The sequence below is a fragment of the Macaca mulatta genome, chromosome 6, assembly GCF_049350105.2.
Source record: "Macaca mulatta isolate MMU2019108-1 chromosome 6, T2T-MMU8v2.0, whole genome shotgun sequence".
In the NCBI taxonomy this organism is placed as follows: Eukaryota; Metazoa; Chordata; class Mammalia; order Primates; family Cercopithecidae; genus Macaca; species Macaca mulatta.
Genome location: NC_133411.1, coordinates 148,538,275 through 148,564,679, shown reverse-complemented (window position 1 = coordinate 148,564,679; position 26,405 = coordinate 148,538,275). Strand labels below are relative to the sequence as shown.

The 26,405-nt window shown below is 55.5% G+C and overlaps 1 protein-coding gene and 1 long non-coding RNA gene across 2 annotated transcripts in view; one reads left to right on the top strand and one right to left on the bottom strand.

The window, feature by feature from the left end:
• CXXC5 (CXXC finger protein 5) overlaps window positions 1–26,405 on the bottom strand; it is an 85,398-nt gene that overhangs the window by 21,163 nt on the left and 37,830 nt on the right. The window lies entirely within an intron of this gene.
• Window positions 16,575–24,849, top strand: LOC144329526 (uncharacterized). Its single transcript, XR_013394871.1, has 2 exons — window positions 16,575–17,487; window positions 24,744–24,849. It is a non-coding gene; the product is annotated as an uncharacterized LOC144329526 (long non-coding RNA).

Sequence of the window (26,405 nt, the reverse complement as noted above, 5' to 3'; positions counted from 1 at the left end):
CCTCAGCCTAGGCGCACAGGCAGCTAGCGGGAGGCCCGTGCGGGCTGCTTAGGGACTGGGACCGCCTGGGGCGCGGCGGGCGGGGTTGCAGTCTCCAGAGCTCGCCACGTCCGCACCCGGAACCCTGGAAACGGGGCTCCCAGAGACTCCCAAGCTACCATCCCCCCGCCCCCCCGCCCACCGCCCGTCCCAGCACCATTAGCAACAGGCCTGCCCGCCCGCCCTCCCAGGCTGAGGCCGCACCTGACCCACCGGATGGCGGCTTCTGGGCCGAGCCGTGCCCCCCAGCGTGCACACTTCCTCCCGGACCCCCAGCGCCCCGTCGAGTGCACAGAGGGAGGGGATCGGGCCGCCCCCGCCCCGCCAGCTTCCCACAGCCTGAGCTGCCCGGAGCCGGGGAGGCAGGAAGTCTCAGAGCCGGGGCGTGGAGGCGGGGTGGGGGCAGGAAGTTGGGGGTGACTCTCCCAGAGACCCCAGACAGGGCCCCGGCGTGGGAGCGGGGTGGGCGGGCACGTAGGGATTAAGGGCGCCCCCCTCCTCTGTAGCCTTAGGCCATGTGACCCCGGCTGGAACACCCTGCAGGGTGAGGGCGAAGGCCGCTACCTCTGGCGACCCCCAGCAGCGCGCACAGGGAGGGAGGGGCCGCCTTTGTCTACTTTGCCGCAGAGGCAGCCCCCCACAACCCCTCCCCCCAGCGCCCCGCCGGGCCCTGCACAGCCCGGGTTTTCCATCCGGCCCGGCTCGGCTCGGCAGCTGTCAGGGGACCGAGCTGACCTTCGCGAGCAGGGAGTTTCAATTAGCCGCAGATCAGATAAGCGGGCGGGCCCGTCTCTCCGGGCACTGCGGGGGCTCAGCCCCGCCCCCGCCACGCCGCGCCAAACGCGCTCCAGATGGGAACAAAGATGAGGACGCAGCTCCACCTGCCTCCCCGGGGAAGGGAAGAGGAGGCCCCGCCGGGAGGAGCTTCCCACCAGGGGAAGGGGTCACACGCCCTGCCCTGCCCTGCCCGTCTGGGATTCCAGGGGCATGGGTCTGGCCAAGATGATCTTTGCGGTTCTGCTTGCCTCCTGCACTGAGGAGAGGTGCCTGCTGCACTGACCTCATCCCCAGGCGGGCGCCGTGCCCTCCCTCTCCCGGAGAGAGCGTTTTGCCATCTCTGATCTCATCCAGAGCCTCCCTGGGAGGCTGAGAGAAGGCAGAACCTAACAGAAAAAGGAAGCTGAGGCTGGGACTTCTTGATCCAGGTCACATCAAATACATATTGTTCAGATGTTTACTGAGTGCCTACTACGTGCAAGGCACTATTTAGACCATGAGAACACGAGAGCACAGTCTTGTCCCCAGCCTCTCAGAACTTGCGTTCTAGTGACGTTCAAGTAAACAAATAGTTGACCAAGATCACTTCAGAGAGCGTGAGGAGCCATGAGGACATTAAAATAGGTCATGTGAGACTGACTTCAGGGAGGGGTCCATATGAGCTATTGTCATCAGGGGAGGCCTCTGAGGAGAAGATATCTGAGCTGGGGCCTGAAAGACCAGGAAGAGCCAGCCAAGCAAAGGAGAGGGGGCAGAGCATGCCAGGCAGAGGGCACAGCCGGCACAGAGGCTCCAAAGCTGCAAAGGCTCCAAGTCTGCAAAGAATGTGCCTCTTGAAGGTGAGGGGAAGGCCTTTGTAAGCCCAAAGGGTATGCCTATAGGGCTGGGCCTTGCAGGCCCCCTGAGGGGTCAGGGTTTATGCAAAGTGCCATGGCAGCCTTCGGTGGGTTTTAAGCTGGGAGGTCTGACTTAAACTTTTTAAAGATCCCCCTGGCCACCCTGTAGACCAATGGAAGGCAAAGGATCAAGTAAGGAGACCTGGGAGGAGGGGCTGGGGGTTGGGATAGCAAGGGAAAGATGGTGGTGGAGAGGTTGCTGGCTTAGAGATATTTTGGCAGATGAATTGGATGTGTGGGTGAGGTAGGGTAATAGACGTTTGCTGAAACAGGCAGGATTTGAACCTAGGTCGGTCTTTGGGAGCATGGAGGCCCAGCTTAAGAGGTTAAGGGTAAAGCTATGGAGCAAGAAGCCAGGGTTGAAATGCTGGTACTGATATTCACTAGCTGAGTGACCTTGGGTAAACATCAATTTCCTTGGGTAGATCAGTTTCCTCAAGCATTTGAAAAGAAAAGGATGGGATCATAATCCAGATTGTCATTGTGAGGTTTAAGTATGATGTAAGGTGGAAGTGTTTAGCATAGAGCCTGGGAGGAGTAGGTGCTCTATAAGTGTTGGCTGTTATTGTGGGGGTTGTTGCTGCTCCACCCACCCCCACACACCTGCCTCTTAGTACCAGAACAGTCCTCAACACACAGCCTGGCCTTTCCACCCGACCTCTGGCTTTGTTTTCATTTGCTGAGTGTAGAAGCTCCTCCTCCCATCAACCACTGCTCCCCCCACCACACACCTTTGTTTGGAAGGCTGTTTGAGGGGGTGGAGGTCACTGGGAAGAGACCCACCCAGTCCTTGTTCACTAAACTGTCTACTGGGATCCTCCTCATCTCAGGACCCTAACTCTCCATCCGCTGGTTACCGTAGGAGTTGCTCAAAGGTCTCAAGGTGAGCCCTCCCCAACTGCCTTCCTGAAGAGTTGAGACCATTCAGTTATCACTCATTCAATCAGTTGAGTGGCCCTCCAGGGCCCAGGGTGGTGGTGGGGACAGACAAAAGCAAACGCAGGCCCCGCCCTCAGGCAGAGGCCTGTACTCTTTCCTGAGTTGCAGTTAGTTATGGCATTTTAGGCTCTAGGAGCTGAAAGAGCTGAGCAGAGCAAGTAGAGGGGTGGGGGTGCAGGCCTAAATTACAACTCCCATTTATGGAAACTTTACCCAGGGCCAGGCACTTTGCTCTGGTCCATGAATGTCACACATACATGTCATCGAGTCCTTATAACCACCCCATCCACACCATGAGACTGGTACAATTTTTTGTTTTTGTTTTTCTGAGTTGCAGTCTCACTCTGTCACCCAGGCTGGAGTGCAGTGGCGCGATCTCGAGTCACTGCAACCTCCACCTCCCAGGTTCAAGTGATTCTCCTGCCTCAGCCTCCCAAGTAGCTGGGACCACAGGCATGTACCACCATGCCCGGGCAATTTTTGTATTTTTAGTAGAGACGGGGTTTCACTATGTTGGCCAGGCTGGTCTTGAACTCCTGACCTCAGGTGATCCACCCGCCTCAGCCTCCCAAAGTGCTGGGATTACAGGCATGAGCCACTGCACCCAGCACAATCATTGTTCTTAATGTATGAGTAAATAAACAGAAACTTCCAGAGGTGATGTGCCTTGCCCAAGATCTACCATTAAGTGGTAGGGCTGGGAATCAAACCCAGGCCTGGCTGAAGCCAGAACAGGAGAATTGAGCCATTCTGCTATCTGGTCTCATATGTCATTTAATGGACAAATGCTTCTTAAAGGCCTTCAACCAATATCCTGTAGAGATGGATCTACCCCTTCTGCCCTTGATTTCCCTGTGTGCCTGAAGTTTCAAGGGCGGAGGCTGAATCAAGTCCAGCCAGGTGCTAGGTACACAGTAGCTATACTTCAGTGTGGCAACCTCTTGACAAAGCAGTGATGATACCTGCCCTCACCTCCACACCTCCCCTTGAGTTGTGGGTCTCCCTTTCAGCCCATTTCAGAGCACCTCAGAGCTGTGGACTAGAAAAAGAAAGTTCTACTTTGCATATTTGCATCTGCTTTGAATGCTGTTCACCTAACATCAAAATGTACGGAGTCCTTGGCGCTGGCACCCTATTCCCCCTCTTGGGCTCCTAAGCCCACCCACCTGCTGACCCAGACCAGGGGTTAGGGTTCTTGGGGGACCCATTTAGGCTCCACCTAAGCTTGTCTACTTCCAGTGTGCTGGTGAGGGAGATGGGAAGGCTCCTGCCCTCATCTCTGCCCCTCCCTCCCCTCCATCCCTTCCTGGGGGAAGTGTGGTGGGTCAGGGCAGGAAACCTAGGCAGCACACACACACAGAGCAGGGCAGCAGGAACTACCCCGCGTCTGGGAGCCTGCCTGGGAGCCTGAGGTTGAGGAGAAGGGAAAGGAGGCATTGCTGCTACAGCTACTGATGCTGAAGGCTGGCTTGACTGCGCCTAGCAGGATCCTCATGCCCTAGCCTCTCTTCACACAGGGCTAGGCTGCCATCTTAGGAGCTCACCACTACACACCCTTCTGATTGGGCTGCTTCGTCTGGAGGGAAGGAGAGGGGAGGGACAGGAAGAAATGGAGATGCCAGTAATGGGAGGGTAGCAAGGACTAGAAAAGAAACTGTGGCTCGGCGATCCTGGGGAGAGAATGGGGAGAGTCTGGAAACAGCCCAGCCTCAGCCTGGAGCTTTAACCAGGTCAGGGCCCCCTAAGAGACCCTGATATGAAAATACAGGAGGAGGGAGCTCCTGTGATTGGCTGATGAGGTGTGACCCATGTGAGTTAACAGGCCAATAACCTGTCTTGATTGGATCCAGCCATCATTGTTCCCATGAGTGTCTTGGGGTCTAATTGGCCATGAGGTGTCTGCAGTTGAAGACTGGGGTTAGCAGTAGCATCTTGCAGCCCACACATCCCCTGTCGCTATGTCAGGTGGAGATTTCAGGCTTGGAGGCACCCAGTGGGTACCTGGGTAAGAACCAGAGACTCAGGAACTCAGAATGCTGGGTTCACCTGGGGTCCATAGATAGGATACTTACTGAGTGGCTTTGGGCCAGCCATGTGATGGGTGCTGAGGGTGCTGACAGCCTGGCAGGGATCCTCAGATCTGAAGACAACCACTGCACAAACACTAACCTGAGAGCCCTTCCTGGAGGAGGCAGCACAGGGGCTGGGCTTCAATGGATGGGTTAGAGGGCCAGCACGGTGGCTCACACTTGCAATCCCAGCGCTTTAGGAGACCGAGGTGGGACAATCACCAGAGGCCAGGAGTTCAAGACCAGCTTGGGCAACACAGTGAGACCCAAGGCCTCAGACCTTGTTTCTGCAAATAATTTTTTAAAAACACATAGAGGTCAGGCGCAGCGGCTCACACCTGTAATCCCAGCACTTTGGGAAGTCGAGACAGGAGGATCACTGGAGCCCAGGAGTTCAAGACCAGCCTGGGCAACAAGGCAAAACCCCATCTCTACAAAAAATACAAAAATTGGCCAGGTGCACTGGCTCATGCCTGTAATCCCAGAACTTTGGGAGGCCGAGGTGGGAGGAACATGAGGTCAGGAGATAAAAGACCATCCTGGCTAACACGGTGAAACCCCGTCTCTACTAAAAATGTAAAAAATTACTGGGCATGGTGGCGGGCGCCTATAGTCCCAGCCACTTGGGAGGCTGAGGCAGGAGAATGGCGTGAACCCGGGAGGCGGAGCTTGCAGTGAGCTGAGATCGCACCACTGCACTCCAGCCTGAACGACAGAGCAAGACTGTCTCAAAAAAAAAAAAAAATTAGGTGGGTGTGGTGGCATGTACCTGTAGTCCCAGCTACTTGGGAGGCCCAGGTGAGAGGATGGATTGAGCACGAGAGATCGAGGTTGCAGTAAACCCTGATTATGCCACTGTACTCCAGCCTGGGTGACAGAGTGAGACCCTGTCTCACAAATAAATAAATAAATACACACAAAGTGACAACACATGACTGAAGGCACAGTGGGCAGGGACTTCTCCAGGGTGTCAGGGACCACGGCAGTAGAGGAGAAGAGAAAAGGCAGCAAGGCTGGGTTGTGCCAGGGCCAGGAGGCAGGAGTTTGACAGGCAGGAGGGGGCATGAAAGGTAGATGCAGACTGGAGAGGGAGGTGGAGATTCCCCCTACCTGCCCCTACACTTGCATCCTTACCTGTGCTCTGGCAGGCAAAATACCAGGCCTGCATGGAGGTCCCCAGTGCACCATCCGCTCCATCTACCACCTACACACAGCACACTGGGTCTTGTCCCCAGGCCCCGGAGCAGTTCCTTTGCTGCCCTCAGCTGAGTTCCCAGAGGAAGCTTCTACCCCGGAGTGGAGTCTCCTGGGCCCTGGGTCTTCTCCTTGTGCACGTCCCCCTCACCAGCCTGGGCTCAGCTTAGCGGCCGTGCTGGCAGACCCTCACAATCATTCCCACAGCCCTTATACCTCTATGGTCACACAGTCTCAGGCTTCATTCCAGTTACGATAACTTAAAGTCACATAATCTCCTCAAACCTCAGTTTCCTCACCTCAAAGTGGACATAATACCACGTTTCTTTTTTTTTTTTTTTTTTTTTTTTGAGACGGAGTCTTGCTCTGTCACCCAGGCTGGAGTGCAGTGGCGAGATCTCAGCTCACCTCAAGCTCCGCCTCCCGGGTTCACGCCATTCTCCTGCCTCAGCCTCCCGAGTAGCTGGGACTACAGACGCCCGCCACCTCGCCCGGCTAGTTTTTTTGTATTTTTTTTTTAGTAGAGACGGGGTTTCACCGTGTTAGCCAGGATGGTCTCGATCTCTTGACCTCGTGATCCACCCGTCTCGGCCTCCCAAAGTGCTGGGATTACAGGCTTGAGCCACCGTGCCCGGCAATACCACGTTTCTTTTTTCCTTTCTTTTTTTTTTTTTTAAGACGGAGTCTCGCTCTGTTGCCAGGCTGGAATACAGTGGTGTTATCTCGGCTCACTGCAACCTCTGATTCCCTGGTTCAAGCGATTCTCCTGCCTCAGCCTCCTGAGTAGCTGGGATTACAGGCACATGCCACCAAGCCCAGCTAATTTTGGTATTTTTAGTAGAGATGGAGTTTCACCATGTTGGCCAGGATGGTCTCGATCTCCTGACCTCGTGATCCCCGCCCGCCTTGGCCTCCCAAAGTGCTGAGATTACAGGTGTGAGCCACCGTGCCTGGCCTTTTTTTTTTTTTTTTTTTTTTTTTTTTTGAGACGGAGTCTCGCTCTGTCGCCCAGGCTGGAGTGCAGTGGCCGGATCTCAGCTCACTGCAAGCTCCACCTCCCGGGTTCACGCCATTCTCCTGCCTCAGCCTCCCGAGTAGCTGGGAATACAGGCGCTGCCACCGCGCCCGGCTAATTTTTTGTATTTTTTAGTAGAGACGGGGTTTCACCGTGTTAGCCAGGATGGTCTCGATCTCCTGACCTCGTGATCCGCCCGTCTCGGCCTCCCAAAGTGCTGGGATTACAGGCTTGAGCCACCGCGCCCGGCATTTTTTTTTTTTTTTTTTTTTGCTTTGTTGCCCAGTCTGGAGTGTGCGGTGGCGCGATCTCGGTTCACTGCAACCTCCGTTTTCCAGTGTCAAGCAATTCTCCCACCTCAGCCTCCCAAGTAGCTGGGATTACAGGCGCCTGCCACCATACCCAGCTAGTTTTTGTATTTTTAGTAGAAACAGGGTTTCATCATGTTGGCCAGGCTGGTCTGCAACTCCTGACCTTGTGATCTACCTGCCTCGGCCTCTCAAAGTGCTGGGATTACAAGCGTGAGCCACTGTGCCTGGCCTGTGCCTGGCATTCTTTCAGGCACTGGGGCTTCAGCAGTAAATTGCACAGCCCCCTGTTCTTAAGGGTTTCCATTCTAGAGGGGGAAAATGAATGTAAAAATGAAGTCGTTTCACATTATGGCAAATGCTGTGAAATTATAAATAGGATAAGGTAACAGGGGGACATAACAGAGTAACTGGAGGTGGAAGAGTGATTTTGTTTTCTTTTGTTTTTTTGAGATAGAGTCTTGCTCTGTTGTCCGGGCTGGAGTATAATGGCGGGATCCCGGCTCACTACAACCTCTGCCTCCCAGGTTCAAGCGATTCTCCTGCCTCTGCCTCCTGCGTAGCTGGGATTACAGGCACCCGCCACAAAAGGACTGGCTAATTTTTGTATTTTACTAGAGACAGGGTTTTCCCATGTTGGCTAGGCTGGTCTCGAACTCCTGACCTCAAGTGATCCACCTGCCTTGGCCTCTGAAAGTGCTGGGATTACATGTGTGAGCCACCGCACCCAGCCAAGAGTGATTTTGGATAAAGTGGTCAGGGACCTTGTCTCTGAGGTGTCATTTGAGCTGAGACCTGAAGAATGCAGAGCCAGCCATGCTAAGAGGTAGGGAAAGGGTGTTCCACAGAGCAGAAACAGCAAGTGCAAAAGTCCTGAGGCAGGAAGAGCTTGCTCTGTGGTGAGGCTGGAGTGGCTGGAGCAGGAGGAGCAGGGAGGAAAGAGGCATGGATACTGGGGGTCCCCAAGGACCTTGGGAGAAGTCTGGCTTGAATTCCAAGGGCTATAGAAAACCATCAGAGGGGTCAGGCGCAGTGGCTTACGCCTGTAGTCCCAGCACTTTGGGAAGCTGAGGCGGGTGGATCACCTGAGGTCAGGAGTTCGAGAGGAGCCTGACCAACTTGGAGAAACCCTGTCTCTACTAAAAATACAAAATTAGCTGGGCGTGGTGGCACATGCCTGTAATCCCAGCTACTCGGGAGGGTGAGGCAGGAGAATCACTTGAACCCAGGAGGTAGAGGTTGCGAGAAGCTGGGATCGCGCCATTGCACTCCAGCCTGGGAAACAAGAGCAAAACTCCGTCTCCATAAAAAAAAAAAAAAAAAAGAAAAAAATCAGAGGTTTTTCAACAGGTGTGCTTGATTTACACAGTAATTGCTCATTAAAGGCCTGCTGTTATCATTGTGAATGACAATATGAAGCCCAGAGAGGAACAGCAATGCCGAAGGTCACAAAGTTCCCATCCCACAGTCCCTTCCTCCTTTCCCCCTCCCCTAAGAAGCCATGTGGATCAGCCCCAAGCTGGTGGGTAGGAGGTGAGGGTGGCTTCCCCTCACATTCCCTCTCCTTCCCTCCGGCCATTTCCCGTGCTCCTGGTGCCCGCGCCCCAATTAGCCGGCAAGGCTGACGGCCTCAGCTTCGAATGACAGACACCTCCTGTCACCCCCTGACGGGCAAGGAGATTAACTCAGAGCAGCGCCAGCTCGAAGGGACGACAGGAAGGGGCGGAAGGGGGAGGGGACGACCAGACCTCCCCCCAGCAAGGTCCCCTAGCGCCTTGGAAGGAAGTGTGTGAGGGTGGAGGGGATTCTTTCCCCAAGAGCCCAGTGCTGGCAGGCTGGGGAGGACCACCTCAGCCTCCTGATTGGCTGCTTCCGGTTGGGGCCACTGCCCCAACTTCCATCCTTAACTCCTCTGAGGGCAGAGAGTATGTTTGTGAGTGCTTCACAGTGGCACCCTCGGCACTGGGTGGGTGGACCTACAGGAAACTCAGAAAAGAAGAGACTGGTCCAAAGGTCACACCGATGGGCTAGAATTTGAGCTGAGACTACCTGACGCCAAAGCCAAGCTTCTAACCACTGTACTTTATCACCCCTCTCTGTAGGAGGGGACTCAGCTCATGCCACTCAAGAATTTACAGTCGGCCGGGCGCGGTGGCTCAAGCCTGTAATCCCAGCACTTTGGGAGGCCGAGACGGGCGGATCACGAGGTCAGGAGATCAAGACCATCCTGGCTAACACGGTGAAACCCCGTCTCTACTAAGAAATACAAAAAACTAGCCGGGCGAGGTGGCAGGCGCCTGTAGTCCCAGCTACTCGGGAGGCTGAGGCAGGAGAACGGCGTAAACTCGGGCGGCGGAGCTTGCAGTGAGCTGAGATCCGGCCACTGCACTCCAGCTTGGGCGACAGAGCGAGACTCCGTCTCAAAAAAAAAAAAAAAAAAAAGAATTTACAGTCTACTTTGGGGCTGTGCGATACAAGCCCCCCAAAAGGGAAATTAACACAGCAGTTGTAGGCATAGACACTGAGCGCCAAGCTGGGGGTCAGAATTCCAGGTAACTCTCCAGGAGGGTGGGGCCAAAAGGGGAGGGTACCGCATGGAAGCCAGCCCCCTGGAGGAGAGTGGCTGGGCCTCAAAACACAGGCAAGGCTGGTCAGGAGAGGGCAAGAGGAAGGCTCTCCGATTCCAGGCAGAGGAGAAGTGCATGGACAAAGCCTTGAAGGCAGAAATGGGCAAGGCATGCACTACCTGGTCAGACCTTCAGGCTGCAAGTGACAAAAAGCCAACACACACTGGCTTAAGTAAAATTGGAACGTCCTGGCTAATTCTAAGGCTCAAGTAGAAGAGTGTTTGGCTTCAAGTTCAGTATCCCTTTGCTCGCTTCATTCATGGGTAGCTCTCCTCAAAAGGCGGGTGGCCTCAGATCCCCACAATACCAGATCAGAGAACCCCTACTTCTTCCCAGTAATTTTTTTTTTTTTTTTTGAGACGAGTGGAGTCTCGCTCTGTCACCCAGGCTGGAGTGCAGTGGTGTGATCTCGGCTCACTGCAACCTCCACCCCTCCAGGTCTAAGCAATTCTCTGCCTCAGCCTCTGGAGTAGCTGAGATTACAGGCACGTGCCACCACGCCTGGCTAAGTTTTTGTATTTTTTGGAGAGACAGGGTTTCACCATCTTGGCCAGGCTGGCCTTGAACTCCTGACCTCGTGATCCACCTGCCTCAGCCTCCCAAGGTGCTGGGATTACAGGTGTGAGCCACCGAGCCCCGCCTCTTCCCAGTAATTCTAACCAAAGTCTTGGGATTCAGCCTGATTGGTCAGGCCCAAGTCACATGTCTATCTCTGAACCAATCACTGTGGCCAGGGAGGATGAGTTAGCTGCTTGGCCTGGTCCCTCAGCACCATGGGTAGGTGGAGTTCTTCTAGAGCCTTAAGGCTGGTGGTAGAGGTGAAAGGTAGTCCTTCCAGAGGAGAGTGGGCACTGGGGGCCTGTCAACACTAGGATGCCCTAGTCCCAGGGCTGGATTCTGGGCCCTGGATGACCCCTCTATGGGCAGCCTAAGGACCCCCACTTTCTCCCCAATGCTAAGAGTTCCACCTGTGTAGATGACAACCAGCAGTCCAGCTCTGGCTAGGTGACAGGGGCCTCCAGGAAGCTTCCTGATCTAGGACAGGAGAGGTCTTGGGAGTTTTTCCTGCCAGGCCTGCTCTGGTGCCTTGGAAGTCTCCATGGGCCCATCTCATCTCTCCACCCATCCTTCACTTCTTAGCTCAGCTGTGAACTTCCTCCTAGAGTTTCATTATCAAGAGTCTTTACTTGCCTTTTACAAAGTTACCCGCTCTGGCTAGAGCCCAGGAAGGGCAGTCTTGGAATAGGAAAGACTACGGCCAGGTGCCAGGAATGACTGCCACAGGGAGAGCCTTGCACCCTATAGCCAGGAATGGGTATGGCTCTCAGTCTTATGAAGCAGTCAGCAGCCAGGCCAGCCTCCAGGTTAGGGTGAGCACTGCAGCAGCCCATCCTGGAACCAATGACCCTGGAAATAATGAGTTGGGTTCACTTGCCAGAAGCAGGAGACACCAGACTTCTGGCAGCCATGCTCATGTGTTTGGAGCATGAACTTGGAAGTCATACTGATAGAGACTTGAATTCTAGGTCAGCTGAGTGATATTGGACTTGCCCCTCTAGCCTTGGTCTTCTCATCAGGAAAATGAGGATAATGCAAGGAAGGCCAGACCTCAAGGAATGGCAAAGTTCCAAAGAGATATTGCACACCAGGTGTTGGCACCACTCTTGGCACAAGAGATTCTTCCATGAAAGGGCAACTGTTACTACTAGTATTCTTCTAGCTTTGACTGGCCCTTAGCCTGGAGCTCAAGGCAGCCCTTTCTGGACCTCAGTTTCTCCATTTGGACTTCCAGCCCTCTCACTCCCAGAGTGGGTGACTTGCACGATCTCAATGAGGGGAGGACGCCTCCCACATTGGTCAGTCCGTGGGGGCATGGGGGGGGGGTGGGAAGGCCGTCTTGCCCAACCAACATTTTCACCAGGCTGGGCGGGCAGCGCCAGGCAGGCGGGAGCTGGTCAGGTTTTTAATTGAACACGATGCAAATGAAATGTAAATACCATGCAAATAAGCTCTTGCCAGGAGGCGCAGAGCTGGGAGCAGAGGGAGCAGGGAGGGGACTGCTGAACAGGGCTCCTCCCCGGCCCCCACTTTTCTGTCTCCTGTGACTGCCCACGCCCACCCCCTGGTGCTGCCCACCCAGCTAAGCCATTCCATTTGGGGAACAGCAGGCGCTTCACCTCCCGAGTCTCCTCCCAGACGCCTGTGGCTCCTGGTAATGGTGGGGTGCTTGAGGAGGAGGCAGGGACCCCATAGAAGGGGCCAGGCTGACACAAACACAGTCACACAGAAAGACCCACACGTAGATATAGAAGGAATAAACAGATATAGACGCAGAAACGCACATTCCCTGTCAAGCCCCCTGCAACACTGAGACCCACTCAGAGACAGCCAGTCACACATAAATATACACAATTGTACATTCAGTCATAAATACACACAGCGGCACAAATAGACCCAGCCGCAGAGGCACATGTGTGTACACACACACACTCACACACACACATACACTCACTGCCTGCCCTGCCATGAGGACTTCAGACTGAGGTCCTTGTGCTGGCCGGAGGTCAGAGAGAGTGGGACTTTGGGGAGTGGGGGAACAGGCACCCTGTGTGGTCAGAGCCTGGTGGCCTGAGCAAAGCCAGGTAGGCAGTAGGGTGGGGGGAATCTTCATGGTGGCCTGGGCCCTTTGCCCACCCACATCCCAAGACCCATAACCACACCCCAGGGCTCACGGCCACTAGAGACCCCAGGTGTTGGTCCATCCCCTAAGTCTTCAGGGTGCGCTGGGCCTATCCTGGGATTTAGAGTCTCCTGTGGTCCCACAGCACCCGCTCCTGAGGCAGCCAGCCATTTAAGTGAGGCTGGTCCAGGGTGACAGAGCCTGGTCAGCAAGGTCAGAACTCATGCCCCACTCTGCCAAGGGTAGGGGATGACACACAGCGGAGTAGGGAAAAGGCTAAGCATCTGGACCCACATCTGGGGGTGGTCCCAGCCCCCTCTCAGAGGTGACTCATGTCCTACATTTAACTCTCATTAGCGCCTCTGAGCCCAGCTGGGAGGGACAGCGGCCAACCTCTCCCAGCACAGGGAGCTCTGGGTGGGCCGCCCTCTCAGCAGCCTCAGTTTCCCCCCTCTCCGGGGCCTGGCCTGGGGACAGAGGCTGCGTGGGAGAGCGGCGCTCCTAGTTCCCTTCGCCTTACCAAGGGCTGGCCTCCACCTCACGGAGGGAGGGACTGGGTGTGGCCTCTTCCAGGAACCACCCCACTAGGCCCTCGCCGGATGCAGCGGCAGCGGCACAGTCCCCCCCTCCCCGTCCCCCGTCAGCCAGGCCCAGAGGTCGGGAAGGAGGAGAGGGCCAGAAGGCGTAGGATCGGAGGCGGCTGGGGTTGCTGCTGCTCTGCCGCTTGTCCCTATCCGGCCGCGGCCCTCCGACAGCCGCTGCGCGAGGGAAAGCCTGACCCAGGGCGGGGGTGGGTGAATGGGGGCCAGGGAAGCAGAGACGTGGCCAAGGACCCATGGCGGTTCCCGGCCTCCTTCCTTCCCCGCTTCACAAGAGCGGCCCTGCTCTCACTGTGACTGCAGCTGCCCTGTGAGTCGCTCATCGCGTGCCGACACCGTGGGCGCAGGCCCCAGGGAGGGCATGCCAGAGACCCCCACCCCGCCCCAGGAGGGGCCGGTTCCGCCAGCCTCCACCACACTCCCTCCCCCTTCCCTGCTCTGTGGGAAGGAGGCAGCTGGGGCGGGGGTGGCCGCGGGAGCGTCTTGCCCGTGTGATCGTGCCGAGCGGGGAATTCGGGGCCATGTGGGAAAGACATTAGTGCCGGCCGCCCTGCCAGCCAGGAATGCGCCCCCCGCTCTGCAGCCGCCGCCTGCCTGGCCCAGAAACGGTGACTCACCCGCTCCGTGTTCCCACCCCCTCATCATGCACCCTCCCCTGCCCACCACAGGCCTGGCCCCAGGCTTTCCAGCCTCCCTGTTCTGCTCCTGCGGGTCCTGCTACCTGCCTTGCCCATCCTCCATTCTCTGTTTCTTAGAACACTGAACCAGCTCGCACCTCGGCGCAGTCCAACAGTCACAGCCCCCTCCCCCAAGGAGGCCCGTCTATCCTTGACAAGTGGTTAGAACACTCCTTTGGGACTTAGTTCCCCGGGGCTGTCTTCTTCTCTCCAGAATGATCGCCCCCGTCCCGCTACAGGACCAGGCCAGGAGCACAGGGCAGGTGCAGAAAAAAGGAGTCAATGAAACCTCTTCAGCGTGAGAAGCAGAGCACCGTGTGGGAATGCTGTTCCTAGGGCTCTTCCTCTAGGAAACTGAAATACAGCAAGGCCACCTACCTCAACGGCTGTGTGACCCTGGACCCTTATTCCCCTGGCCTGAGTCTTGCTTTCTGCAGAATGGGACGACGGTATCTACTCCATGTGCTAATGGGGAGAGGTATCTCTAAAGCCCTCAGCTCAGGGCCGGCTGCTGGAAGGGACTCAGTCATGATGATGGTGTTGATGATATCCCTGGTAATCAAGGCTATTTAATGAACACCTACTATGTACCAGGCCCTAGGTTGGGTACTTTCTTGTTTTTTGTTGAGACTGAGTCTCACTCTGTTACCCAGGCTAGAGTGCAATGATGCGATCTCAGCTCACTGCAACCTCTGCCTCCCAGGTTCAAGCGATTCTCCTGTCTCAGCCTCCTGAGTAGCTGGGATTACAGGCACGTGCTACCATGCCTGGCTAATTTTTGTAGAGATGGGTTTCACCATGTTGGCCAGGCTGGTCTTGAACTCCTGACCTCAGATGATCTACTAGGCTGGGTACTTTCTACATATCATCTCATCTAGTCTCTGCCTCAGTCCTATGAGGTAGGTTCTGTTACTATCCTTCCTGTACAGATAAGGAAATACTGAGGTTTGGCAAGGGGAAGGCACTGACCCAGGCACCCACAAGAGACAACAGGGCTGTGACCCCAGCACACCCAGAGCTCTCCAGAGCCCATACCAGAGTATCCTCTAGGTCTGTCTGCCTCTTTCAAAGATCACACTGGGCTCCAATAGCCAGCCCCTTGCTGCCCCCACCCTCACTGGAACCCTGCAACCAGCCTCCACCCAGGGCCACCTCTCATAACTTTTAATAAGAGGTAATAGCACCAAGCAGCGGGCATCAGCTTCGTTTTTAATTATCTAATTTACATTTAATTTTCCTCAACAATGTGATGCAGTTTATTAATGTTTTACCTAAGAGCATCCATTCATGGACTGAAAACACATTCACAAAACTAATGGGCATTGCTTCTGTTTTGGAGGCTCCTAGTTCAGAGTGGAGGATCCCAGCTGGGGTTTTAGGCCCTGAGACCCAGCGACCAACACAACTCCCTGCACTGCACTAATTAATAAACAAATGCCCAGTCGTGGTGGCTCATGCTTATAATCCCAACACTTATGGAGGCAGAAGCAGAAGAATCACTTGAGCCCAGGAATTCAAGACCAACTTGAGCATCATAGCAAGACTCCATATCTACAGAAATTTAAAAATTGGCTGGGCATGGTGGCATGTGCCTGTAGTCCCAGCTACTCAGGAAGCTGAGGTGGGAAGATTGCTTGAGCCTGAGAGGTCTAGGCTGCAGTGAGCATGCTAGCCTGAGCAAGACCCTGCCTCTGAAAAAAAAAAAAAAAAAAACCAACCAACCACATGTCCCAGAATTCTTTTGGAGCATGTCCCTTCCCTGCTAGCCTCCAGAAATAATTATTACTCTGCCAGACACTTTATGGGACTATCTCATTTAATCCTTTTCCCAACCTTTACAAACAGGTAAGGTATAAACACCTGTTTTAGAGATGGAAACACTGAGAACCAGGAGAATGAAGTGTCTTGCCCAGGGTCACACATGACAGCTGAAGGGAAGAGCTGGCATTGCAAAACTAGGGTGTGGGACACAAAGTCCACTGTCTGCACTCCAGTATTGGTTGGCCCCCTCAGAAAATCCAGACTCTGGTCCTGCAGATACTGGCTTCAAACTGTGAGGCCTTGGGTCTGTGGGAGAAGTATGCCTTGCTATTCTCAAGATGTCAGTGTTACTGGGTGACAGGGCTAGTGGGGAGAAGTATAGGAACTCAGTGACTCAGATCAAACAGCAGTGGATCTCTCAGGCATCCCAGAGGCCAGGGTCTAGCTTTCCAGGCTTCTCAGTGCCCAGTGGCTGTGATTTCTATAATGGATTTTCCCTGGTTCCTCCTGGAGGGTCCCAGGAATGACAAGGGGCTCCCATCTTTCTCCCATTGGCCCCTAGATGAAACTAGGCCTCCTCTAAATCAGAAATAATAAGCAGAGAAGATGATTCTAAATTTCCAGGAAAGAAGAGAGAATATGACACCCAAAATGAAATCCTGAGCCCAGAACTGGTGGAAAGAAGACTTAGGCCCAGGGCAAATGGACAGTGCATTTAATCATCTTGACCTTAGCTCCAACAGAGCAGTGTAAACACTCAACCCGGCCCCAGCCAGGCTGAGCAGGCAGGTAGCATGGACACTCACCCCAGTCTTGGTCAAGCCCAGATAGATGAACAATATGGGTCTCACACAGAGCCAGGCCTTGGCCAAATGGACAGTGTGGATACTCCTCTGTATCTCAACCACACCCATCCTGGATGGGCAGTGTGGACCTTCACCCTGGCCTTGGCCAAGCACTTAGCAGACAGGTATTGTCAACACTCACCTCAAGTTTCTTTTTTTTTTTTTTTTTTTTGAGATGGAGTCTGGCTCTGTCGCCCAGGCTGGAGTGCAGTGGCCGGATCTCAGCTCACTGCAAGCTCCGCCTCCTAGGTTTACGCCATTCTCCCGCCTCAGCCTCCCGAGTAGCTGGGACTACAGGCACCTGCCAGCTCGCCCGGCTAGTTTTTTTGTATGTTTTAGTAGAGACGGGGTTTCACCGTGTTCACCAGGATGGTCTCGATCTCCTGACCTTGTGATCCGCCCGTCTCGGCCTCCCAAAGTGCTGGGATTACAGGCTTGAGCCACCGCGCCCGGCCTCACCTCAAGTTTCACCCAGACCCTGGGCAGAGGGCAGTATGGCCTCCCCACCCCATTCTCAGTCACGCTCACAGAACTGGGAACTTCTCTGAGATTTGATGCCACTAACCTGCTGCCCCACTGTGGGGCACAGATCTATTTTTCAACAAATGCCTGGAGGTCTCAGTAGCTCAGTTGGCCACCGCAAGGCAGGAGAGGGCCACCTGGAACTCAAAGGCCTGGAGTAGCATCCCTTGAGCCACCGTCTCTGGCCTCAGTGTACTCATCTAGAAAAAGCAGATTCTGACTCAATACATCCTTCAAGGAGTTGTCAGGACTGCTCCAGTAACTAAATGAGATGGGGCAGCTAAGGCCCTGACCCTCTACTCCATTCCTGAGCCTCCCGTCTTCCATGTAGCTCCCTTAGTACACAAAAGGGGAAACCAGGCCCAGAGAATCCAAAGGACTACCCCACAATCACATGGCAAATTGGGGTCAGAGGTGGAAGTCGACCCCACATCTGGGTCTCACATAGGGCCAGGACTTTGGGAACCTCCATGGACCACAGCACAGTATGGTTAAGCAGCACCTTGATGTGTGGTCCAGGCTGGGCTTGGGGTGTGTGTGTGTGTGTGAGTTGTGTGTGTCTATTACTGGGAGTGGGGCGGCAGTGGACAGTGTGCTGGGGGAGCTGCTGCTGCTGCCTCCCTGGTATTTTTAGCCTTGAGAATGAGCTGAGCTCAGGGCTCTGAGCTCCCATCGACAGTGAGGGAAATGGGAAGGTCCCCACCACCCCTCCCTCCCACCAGCAGCCTGGAGCCGGGTTGGGTGGGGGTGGGCCTGAAAAGGAGCAGGCACCCCAATGACTGGGGGCAGTCAGGCCCTGACCCCCTGCACCCCTGCCCACACCCATCCAGGCCGTCCTTCCAATGCCCCATTCCCTTGGGGGTGTGTCAGCACCCAGCTAAGCTGGCAGGGACAGGTGCCCCCATCTGCCCCCTGCTAACCTCAGCTTCCCTTGCTAGGAGCTCTGGGCCAGCTCTCGCCTGCATCAGGTCAGCGCTGCAAGGTTCCCATGACAACGGATGACAGCAGCAGAGGCTGCTGGCCGCAGGGTCAGGGGTGAGAGGAGTATGGGTGGAAGAGCAGGAGAAGGGAAGGGGCCCAGCATGGGGGTGGGGGAGGGGATAGAGTGAAGGACCCCCAAATTGCAGCTCCCTCCTGAGTCTTGAACCCCCAGAAAAGGTCTAGAACCATGCCTGATTGATACTGGAAGGTCCATTGCACTAATTGGGAAAGCTAGGTTCAGGAAGGGCTGGCTATACCTTTGGTCATGTGATCATGAATCCAGTTATGGGTAGGGCTTGGATGGAAATCCTATCCCCATGCCTCCCAGCCCGGGACTCTGCTGCTTCTAGGCTAGGCATGAGGTCAGATGTCCCCTTATCCCCACCTCCAGGAAAGGTGTGGGTCCTGAAGCTCTCTGACTGGCCTGGCCATCCTGTGACTTGGATTCCCCATCCTGTAATGAGTATTCAAGGTCCTCACACTAACAGATTACTTGTGATCAAGCCTAGCCCCTCACTTTATTTTTTGAGACAGAGTCTTGCTCTGTCACCCAGGCTGGAGTGCAGTGGCATGATCTCGGCTCACTGCAACCTCCACCTCTCGGGTTCAGGAGATTCTCTTGCTTCAGCCTCCTGAGTAGCTGGGATTACAGGCGTGCACTAGCACACCTAGCTAAGTTTTGTATTTTCAGTAGATATGGGGTTTCACCATGTTGGCCAGGCTGGTCAAGAACTCCTGACATCAGGTGATCTGCCCACCTTGGCCTCCCAAAGTGCTGGGATACACGCGTGAGCCACGGCGCCTGGCCCAGCCCTGCACTTTTTAACATGGGATATGTTTTCGTTCCTCTGGAAGGAGATATGTGAGAGATCAGCCTCTGGCTTACTTCCTACCTCAGTCTCAGGGCCCCAGAGTGGGGTTGGGGAGTTGCCCCACATACCCAGATTGACTAAAGGCTTCACTCCAGATACATGTTAGCCCCTCCAAAGCCTAAAGGCCAAAGGTTCCAGAACCATCATTGGCTCCCACTGTCCCCAAGACAATATATACCCATTTGTCTTGGATCTCGAGATAGGCCCATCGTCCCCTGGGCTCTCTCCAGTGTGGTCTCCTCACTGCCCCAGAAGTACCAGTCTCCAAGCCTCCTAGGTAGACAGCATGGTCCTTTGAGCCTCAGCTTCACTCACCTCCTCCAAGAAGCCTTCTTGGCTCTTCTCATGCATTCAAATCTCTTGCTTACCAAGGGGTACAAGGCTAGAGAGTTCACAGGGACCTCACACAGGATTTCTCATTCCACCTTCATAGGATATCTGAAAAGCAATGTTACTTGCTGATGAGTAAACTGAGGCCCAGAAAGGAGACTTTATAGGTCACATAGCCTGTGAACGTCCACTTGGTGCCTGGATCCAGACCCCCTTTTCTCTTGGAACTTCTTGGGGCCCCCTCTTAGCATTTGCCAGCCTGTGGCCCTGCAGCTGGGCTCCCCAAGCTCAGACCTAACAGTTCTTTCCCCAGCCCCTCATATACAACAGGCTGACCCATGTCCTCCTCCAATTCATCCATTGATTCAACATTATTGAGCATTTGGCATTTGCCAGGCAGACAAGCCCCTCCCTCCCGGAGTGCTCCTTCTAGTTCAGAAGATCAGCAAGTGAACAGGTGAGTTCATCCAGTGTGATGCCACCAGGGTTGTGATGGGAGCACTTAGGGCAGTGGGTGCATAGAAGAGGATACTCCAGCTGTGACTTACAGAGTAAAGGCCAACTCTGACCTTAGGAGTCTTCTATGCAAAACAGCTCAACCTCTCTTAGGTCCCACCTGCCTGGGAACCTTATTCCATGTCTAAGCTCAATTCCACTTGCTGCAACCCCTCAAAGACTTTCTAAGTGAGTGACTAGCTGACAAAGGCCAGTACCCAGGTACTGACCCCAGTGCTTTATCACCCAGTAGCCTCACTCTGTACCTGCCCAGGATCTTCTCTCTCCACCACCTCCACAAGCCCCCCAGGACAGTTCAAGAGGGCTGGCTGGATAGCAGGCCCAGAGCCATCTGATCCCTCACACATCTCTTTGAGTCCCCCAAATAAATACGGCAGGTCCAGGGACCTCTTTCAGTGCCCCCCACCTCTAGCTCTATGTTAGGGGACTGGCAGGCTGGGAGAGCCATGGGAGCAGGGCCAGTAGGGCCAGCAAGAGGTAGGGCTGCTGAGCCAGGCCAGAAACTGGGGGAGGGAACGAGACCACAGGATTGCTGCTCAGTCCTCAGGGTCCCTGAGGGCCACCAAAATGGGAAGAGAAGGAAACTCAGCTCCCAAAATCCTCCCACGAGTTGGACTGAGGGCCATGAGGGCTGCGGGAGGCGGAGCAGGCTCCTGACACGGGACCCAGCACCCCTCCTCGGGGTGGGGGCCCGGAGCTCTGGGCGCCCTCGTGATGAGGCCCGCTGCAGGGCGATTAATCTTGCGAGGTCTGTGCGTCAGACCCCCACCCCCAAGCCTCCCATGGCCAACCCGCCTGCGCTGCCCTGGGAGTTAATCTCCGCTCTGGGGGACTTCTCAGCCGCTGTCACTGCTGCATTAATTCTAGGCAGAGGGAGGCAGGAAGGAGGGGACGCAGCTGGGGGCTGGTGGGCAGCTTCCTTGGGAGGGTTTTGTGATTAAGTGGCTGGTGAGGAAGGGTCTCAAAGGATGGGGCCTGGGTCTCCTTCAAGGCCCAGCCCTGGATGAGGGGTGGGGGCATCCCTATTTTTCCCCCAGACCATCAGAGCTCTTGTACCCCTGGCCTCTAGCCCTCATCGTTCACCAGCTGAGCCCCAAATGCAGTTTGCAGTTTTGACAGCAGATGTCTCTGCTATTATGATTTATCAAAATGCTTAAGGTAAATAATGCACACATATTTATAGGAAAGGAGGAGGTGGTAGAAGGGGAGGGATTGATCAGGGTAAGGGGGCTTTGGGGCCTGAGAACTCAGAGCACTCCTGCCTCTGTCCTCAGCCCTCCCTACTTAGACCCAGGGTTGACCCCAGCCTGGCCCTGGGGAGATGGCTGGGTGACACCAAGCCAGCCCAGTCAGCAGCCCAGACCTGGCCCCCAAGAGGGCAGGGAGCGAGGCAGCCAGTGGCAGGACCTGTCTCGCAGGACCCTGCCAGGCCTGGGAGGCGGCCACCTGGGGGAAGCTGCTGAGCCAGCCTCACACCTCAGCCATGTTTCCATGGCTTCATTGCGTCCTTGCTCCTGAGGGTTCCGTCGCCTTATCAACGGCAGCGGCCACTGCTCACCCTCACTCCCAGCAGTTGCCTATGGACCCACTGCTGCAGAGCCAAACCTCAGCCACCCGGGGTGCCCCTCCCGGGCAGGCCTCAAAGCTGGAAGAGGGACTAGGGACTGGGAGCCTGGTGGGAAGACACCAGGGAAAGCGGCAGGCAGGAGCCTTTGTGGATTCAGGCTGTACCCACTTCAGGCCCCCGAAATACGCACACCCTGTCATTGCAGGGGAGGAAGCGGTGATCCTAGGTTACCCCCTAATCCCCTATCCTTGCTCCAGACTGTGACCTTTCTGGGCTTGAGAACATTTGGTTAAATAACTTAAATAAATTTATTAATAAATTAGGTATTCCAATTTGAATAGCAAAGGTATAAAAAAAAAAAAAAAAGAAGTGCAGACAAGTTTAAGTAAGTAATACTCGACCCTAATCCCACATCTGGGCACAATCACAGGCAGCGTGTGGGATGACGGAGGAGGTCCTTCCAGCCAAAGCCTGCAGCATGGCCAGGTGCTTAAGGGCTAGCTTCCGAAAGCAGACAGACCTGGCTATGTGACCATGTATGTCTCGCTACCTCTCTGAGCCTTAACTTTCTCATCTGTCAAATGGAGAGAACTGCCTAAAGCCCCCCTCATAGGTTGCTGTGAGCCTGTCAGTGCAATGGAATGGCCCAGTCCCTGGCACACAGGCCACAGGCTCTATACCTTGAGGCAGGAGGATCTTGTTTAAGGCCTCTAGCCAAAGGGTACGGAGGCTCCAGGGGCTGGAGAAAGGCGGCTCTTTGTAGTAAGCTTCCCTCACCTGTGGACAGACCCCCAATTAGGCTGGAAATGCGTGACAGAAAAATAATGTCCAGAAAGAGGAGAGAATGTGTTACTCAGCCCACAGATGTTTCCTACCCCTTCCATGCGTCGGGTGCCAGCGCTGCCCTTGCTGAGCTGCAGACCACAGCCCTGAGACCAGGCGATGTCACCAGGAATGACCAGTGTTGTGATGGGCTGGGGGTGGGGGGCAGGGGGCAAGGGACACTTGACCCCGTTTGCAAGGGACAAGAAAGCTCCGAAGGCGGGAGGAAGGCATCATACAGGTGGGAGATGGCAACAGGAAACGAAGCAGCATCTGACGAAGCATTGGGAGGCTGCAGTAGGCAGCCACCTGAACCCCTCAGCTGTGCCCTGAGAGTCCAGTCGCTTTGCACCCAAGCCTGGAGCCCTGGAGGACCCGGCTCACCTCCTCTGGGACTGCCCTATCTTCACACCCTGCTGCTTGGAATCTGAGGCAGCCCTTGTTCTCTGGCAGGAGGGGAATTTAATGCCGCTGAGAGCTGGCACGTCGACAGGCAGAAAGAGATGAAAGTGTCTGCACTGGCAGCCTGGCCGGCAGCCTTGGGGGACCCTCTTGCACCTCCACCACCCTCCCCAGCCATTCTCTACTCCTGTGTGGCAGGAACAGCCCTCAAGGGAGATGTGGGCCTTTGGGGACAGGACTCCCTGCAGGGCTCTGTGACCCTAGGGGACAGCTGGGCCTCTCTGTGCCATGCCTGCAGGGTGTTAGGGCCAAGGTATGGGTTATTACCATGCTGGTGGCTGCCTATCCCTCCCCTAACCCTGGCTGGCTGTCTTCAGCAGTCCCTGGTTAGCCCAGGGCTGTGGGTGGGCAGTGGGGGGCTGGGGCCAGGCTGTGCAGTGACCTCCATCCATCCATCTCTGGCACCTGGGAGCGGGTGGGAGCCTGTGCTGCAATCAGGTCAGACCCAAGTGGCCTTGACTACAGCCGAGCCATGTAGCCATCACTGCCTCCTTTTTTGTGGCAGCACAGAGCTGGGCTGAGCCTGGGGCCCCGAGCCAGAATCTATCCCTGTTGGAGATGGTGTGGGTCTTGGCACTAACTGTGAGGTGACCTTGTTGCTCTGCAAAGCACCCTGTCAAGCTCACCACCCCACAACCCCTGGCTATGTTGTCCTTCTTTCTTGGAACACAGAGAGGTAAGGGCACTTGGCCAAGGTCATTCAGCAAGGACACACACATACACACACAAACACAAACATGGCTTTGACACATGGTGACCAAAAAATAAGTAGGGACCCATGTGTCCAGACTCCCAGGCCCCCTCTCCATTCTTTTGGAAGCACCTGGTCTTTCTCCCAAGGTAGCCAGGAACCTGGGTTCTAATCAGGTCCCTGCTACCATCTTGTTCTTGTTCTTGGGGAAGTCATATACCCTCTCTAGGCTTCAGTTTCTTACCAGTAAAATGGGTAATAGTCCTGTCCTGATGACCTCCGGGGGCTAAAGAAGTAAACTTACTGGACAAACTGAAACCACCCCTGGGCCTCCAACCAGCCTTGGGCCAAGGGGAAGTACCCATACAGACATCCCAGCTCCTGGCCCACAATCACCCAGCATAGCCGCAGGACCTATCCTGCTTCCTTCTTCCTGCACAGCACAACCACAGCAAGCTCAGAGCAGAGGGTCAAAGGCCCCGTCTGGAGTCCTGAGTCAAGTCCAGGGCATGGGACAGGGGCCTCAGTCTGGGTGGGGGATAAAGGCAGCTAGAGACTAGGTCAGGCTGACTGGCTGCTGTCGGGGGAGGGGGCGCCTGGCAGGCGCTGGGCAGGCTGGGGTAGGGGGAGGCCTTTGGCGGCCTCAGAGAACAAAGAGGCTGGGGTTGCCAGGATATTCTGTGGAGCTGAAGCCGGTGGTGATGGGGCTGGGAGAGGGGCCGCAGCAGCCGTGGGAACTGCGCCTGCTGCCCCCACGCCAGCTCCCCCATCCAGAGTGGGCCTCAGGACCATGCGAGGGCGCAGGCTGCGGGTGAGAGGGGCTGTCAGATCCCCCACTCTCTCCCCAGAGATGCACGGCTTTCAGGGTGGCGACCCAGGAAATGCTGGAGGCAGACACACAAGGCAATAGCGTCAGCATCACTGAGAGGATCACAGGTGCACACTGACACAAAGCCATGACCACACACCCAGGGTGATGTAGGCAGTATCACAGGGTCACACCATAGTCACACAGACATCACACACACACAACCCCTGGTCAGTCCCAGCCCACATCCATGATGGCCACACAGACACAAAGTCACACACTTATTGAATCACCCAGTTTTGCCACAGGGTCACACAATGCCATGTGTGTTGTAAACCCAAAGTTATACACTCACATAGAATCACCCAATGTCACACACTCATATAGAATCACCCAAAGTCACACATTCAGTTGTACAAGCCGGTATCACACCAGGTCTGTTACAGAACTGTACAATGTCACAAGATCACACATGCAATGTCACAGAACATTCCAAAGTGTGGCCACTGACATACACCAACCCATAGCCACAGGTCTCACATCTGAGTCTCCAATACACTGTCACAAACCCATCTGCATATCACACCCAATGTCACACATAGCCACATTACTGCACAAAGCCTCACGCAATTGTGAGGCCCTTAAAGCATCTCTCTCTCTCTCACACACACACACACACACACACACACACACACACACACTCTCCATGCAGGGCTACCTGGAGGCTGGACTTGTCTCCAGCCCAGTGTGTGCACGCAGCCTCTCAAACCCCCACCGTTCTGTGTCCAGAGCTGGCTCTGAATGCCAGATCACCCAGAGGAAAGGCTCCTGGGTCACCAGGAAGTCAGTTTCCCAACTGTAGCAGAGGAGAGGTGAGGGCACCTGAGGCGAGAGGAATTGGGTACACAACCCTGCCAGGGAGCCTGCCTCTAAGGATGTCTCTGTCAGCCAGGGAACAGCAGGGGTGAGCCTACAACAGACAGAGGACAAGATATAGAGATGGAGAGACAGGAGGGGCAGAGACACAGAGAGGCTTAGAGATCAGGAAAGATGGAGACCCAAAGACACAGGAGCGTCAGGGACTGAAAGAGACCTTCAGGACATGCAGAGAGTGAGCCAGAGACAGACAGAAAGCTGGTGCAGGCTGGGGTCGGCCTGCACCCAGATAGGGGAAGGGCCAGAGGCTTGGCCACTCTATGGAGGTGGGGGTGGCCAGGGCTTCAGGGAGGACACACAGCCGGGCAGAAGGTGAGGGACATCTTGGTGAGATTTAGGTGAATAATAGTTTAAAAATAGCAACACCAGCTGCCATTGACAGAGCTTACTACAAGCCAGGTCCTTCCCAAGTGTGATCGCATTTCATCCTCAGGCAACTTTATGGGGGAAACAATTATTGTCCCGTTTCCCAGATGAGGTAACTGAGTCCTCAGCATGTTTTCAGCCAGCCTCACAGCTGTCCCCACCCCTGGCCTCCAAACACAGAGGGGCTGGCTTACCATTTCCACAAAGCAGCGTGAAACTGGAACAGGTGAGGAGCTCTGAGCTTCGGCTGTGTGCTGGGGAGTGGGCTCAGGAGACGCGTTGGGCTGTGGGTTGGCACACTGAAAGGTACAGGCCGGCTGAGTCACAGCACCCCCTCGGGGCTGGCACCAGAGCCATCCACCCCACACCTGTAGGTGTGCCAACGAGGGCCGGCTGAGGCCATCTGCAGCCTGTGTGCTGCCAGCAGCGGGCGGGGGCAGGAAGGGGCCTCCTGCCCGGTGCCCCCTGCTGGCCAGGCTCCCCCCACTCCCCACGGGAGGACTCTCCCCACCCTCCTCGAGGTTCTGGAGGTGCCGCCGTTTGCCTTGTGCTGGGGGTGAGGGTGCCCCCCAGCTGCAACACCTCCCCCTACTCCCTGCTGGACACCCCCCTTCGGCAGAGCCGCCTGGAGAGATCACAGGCGGCCACATGAAAGGGAATTTTTCCCAGGCAGAGCTGAAGTTGAAAGCTGCCTCCCACCGCCCCTGCCTGCCCCCGCTGTGCCAGGCCAGGCTGCTGAGGCCCTGGTGCTCGAAGGGAGCTTGTGACACCTAGGAAGGGGTTGGGGGTCAGCGCCACCCCCACTCAACATCGCTGCTTTCTCCTCTCAGGACAATGGCAGAGATAGCCCATCTCCCCCACCTCACTGCTCACTCAGCCTCAGAAATCGCTCCAGCTCTCACCCACCTGAAGCCAGGGCCCAACACTGTCAGGAAGTCCTTCCTCAAGTCTAGCCTCCATCTCAGCCAGGCTCAAAGCAGCTGGATGACAAGAACGCTCCCCCAGAGGATGGCTAAGCCTCCTCCTTCAGGTTGGCCTCTGTGATGTACAGGGAGGGGCATGCCACTGCCACCCCTTCCTGTTCAGGCTGCCCTGGCCCAGACCAT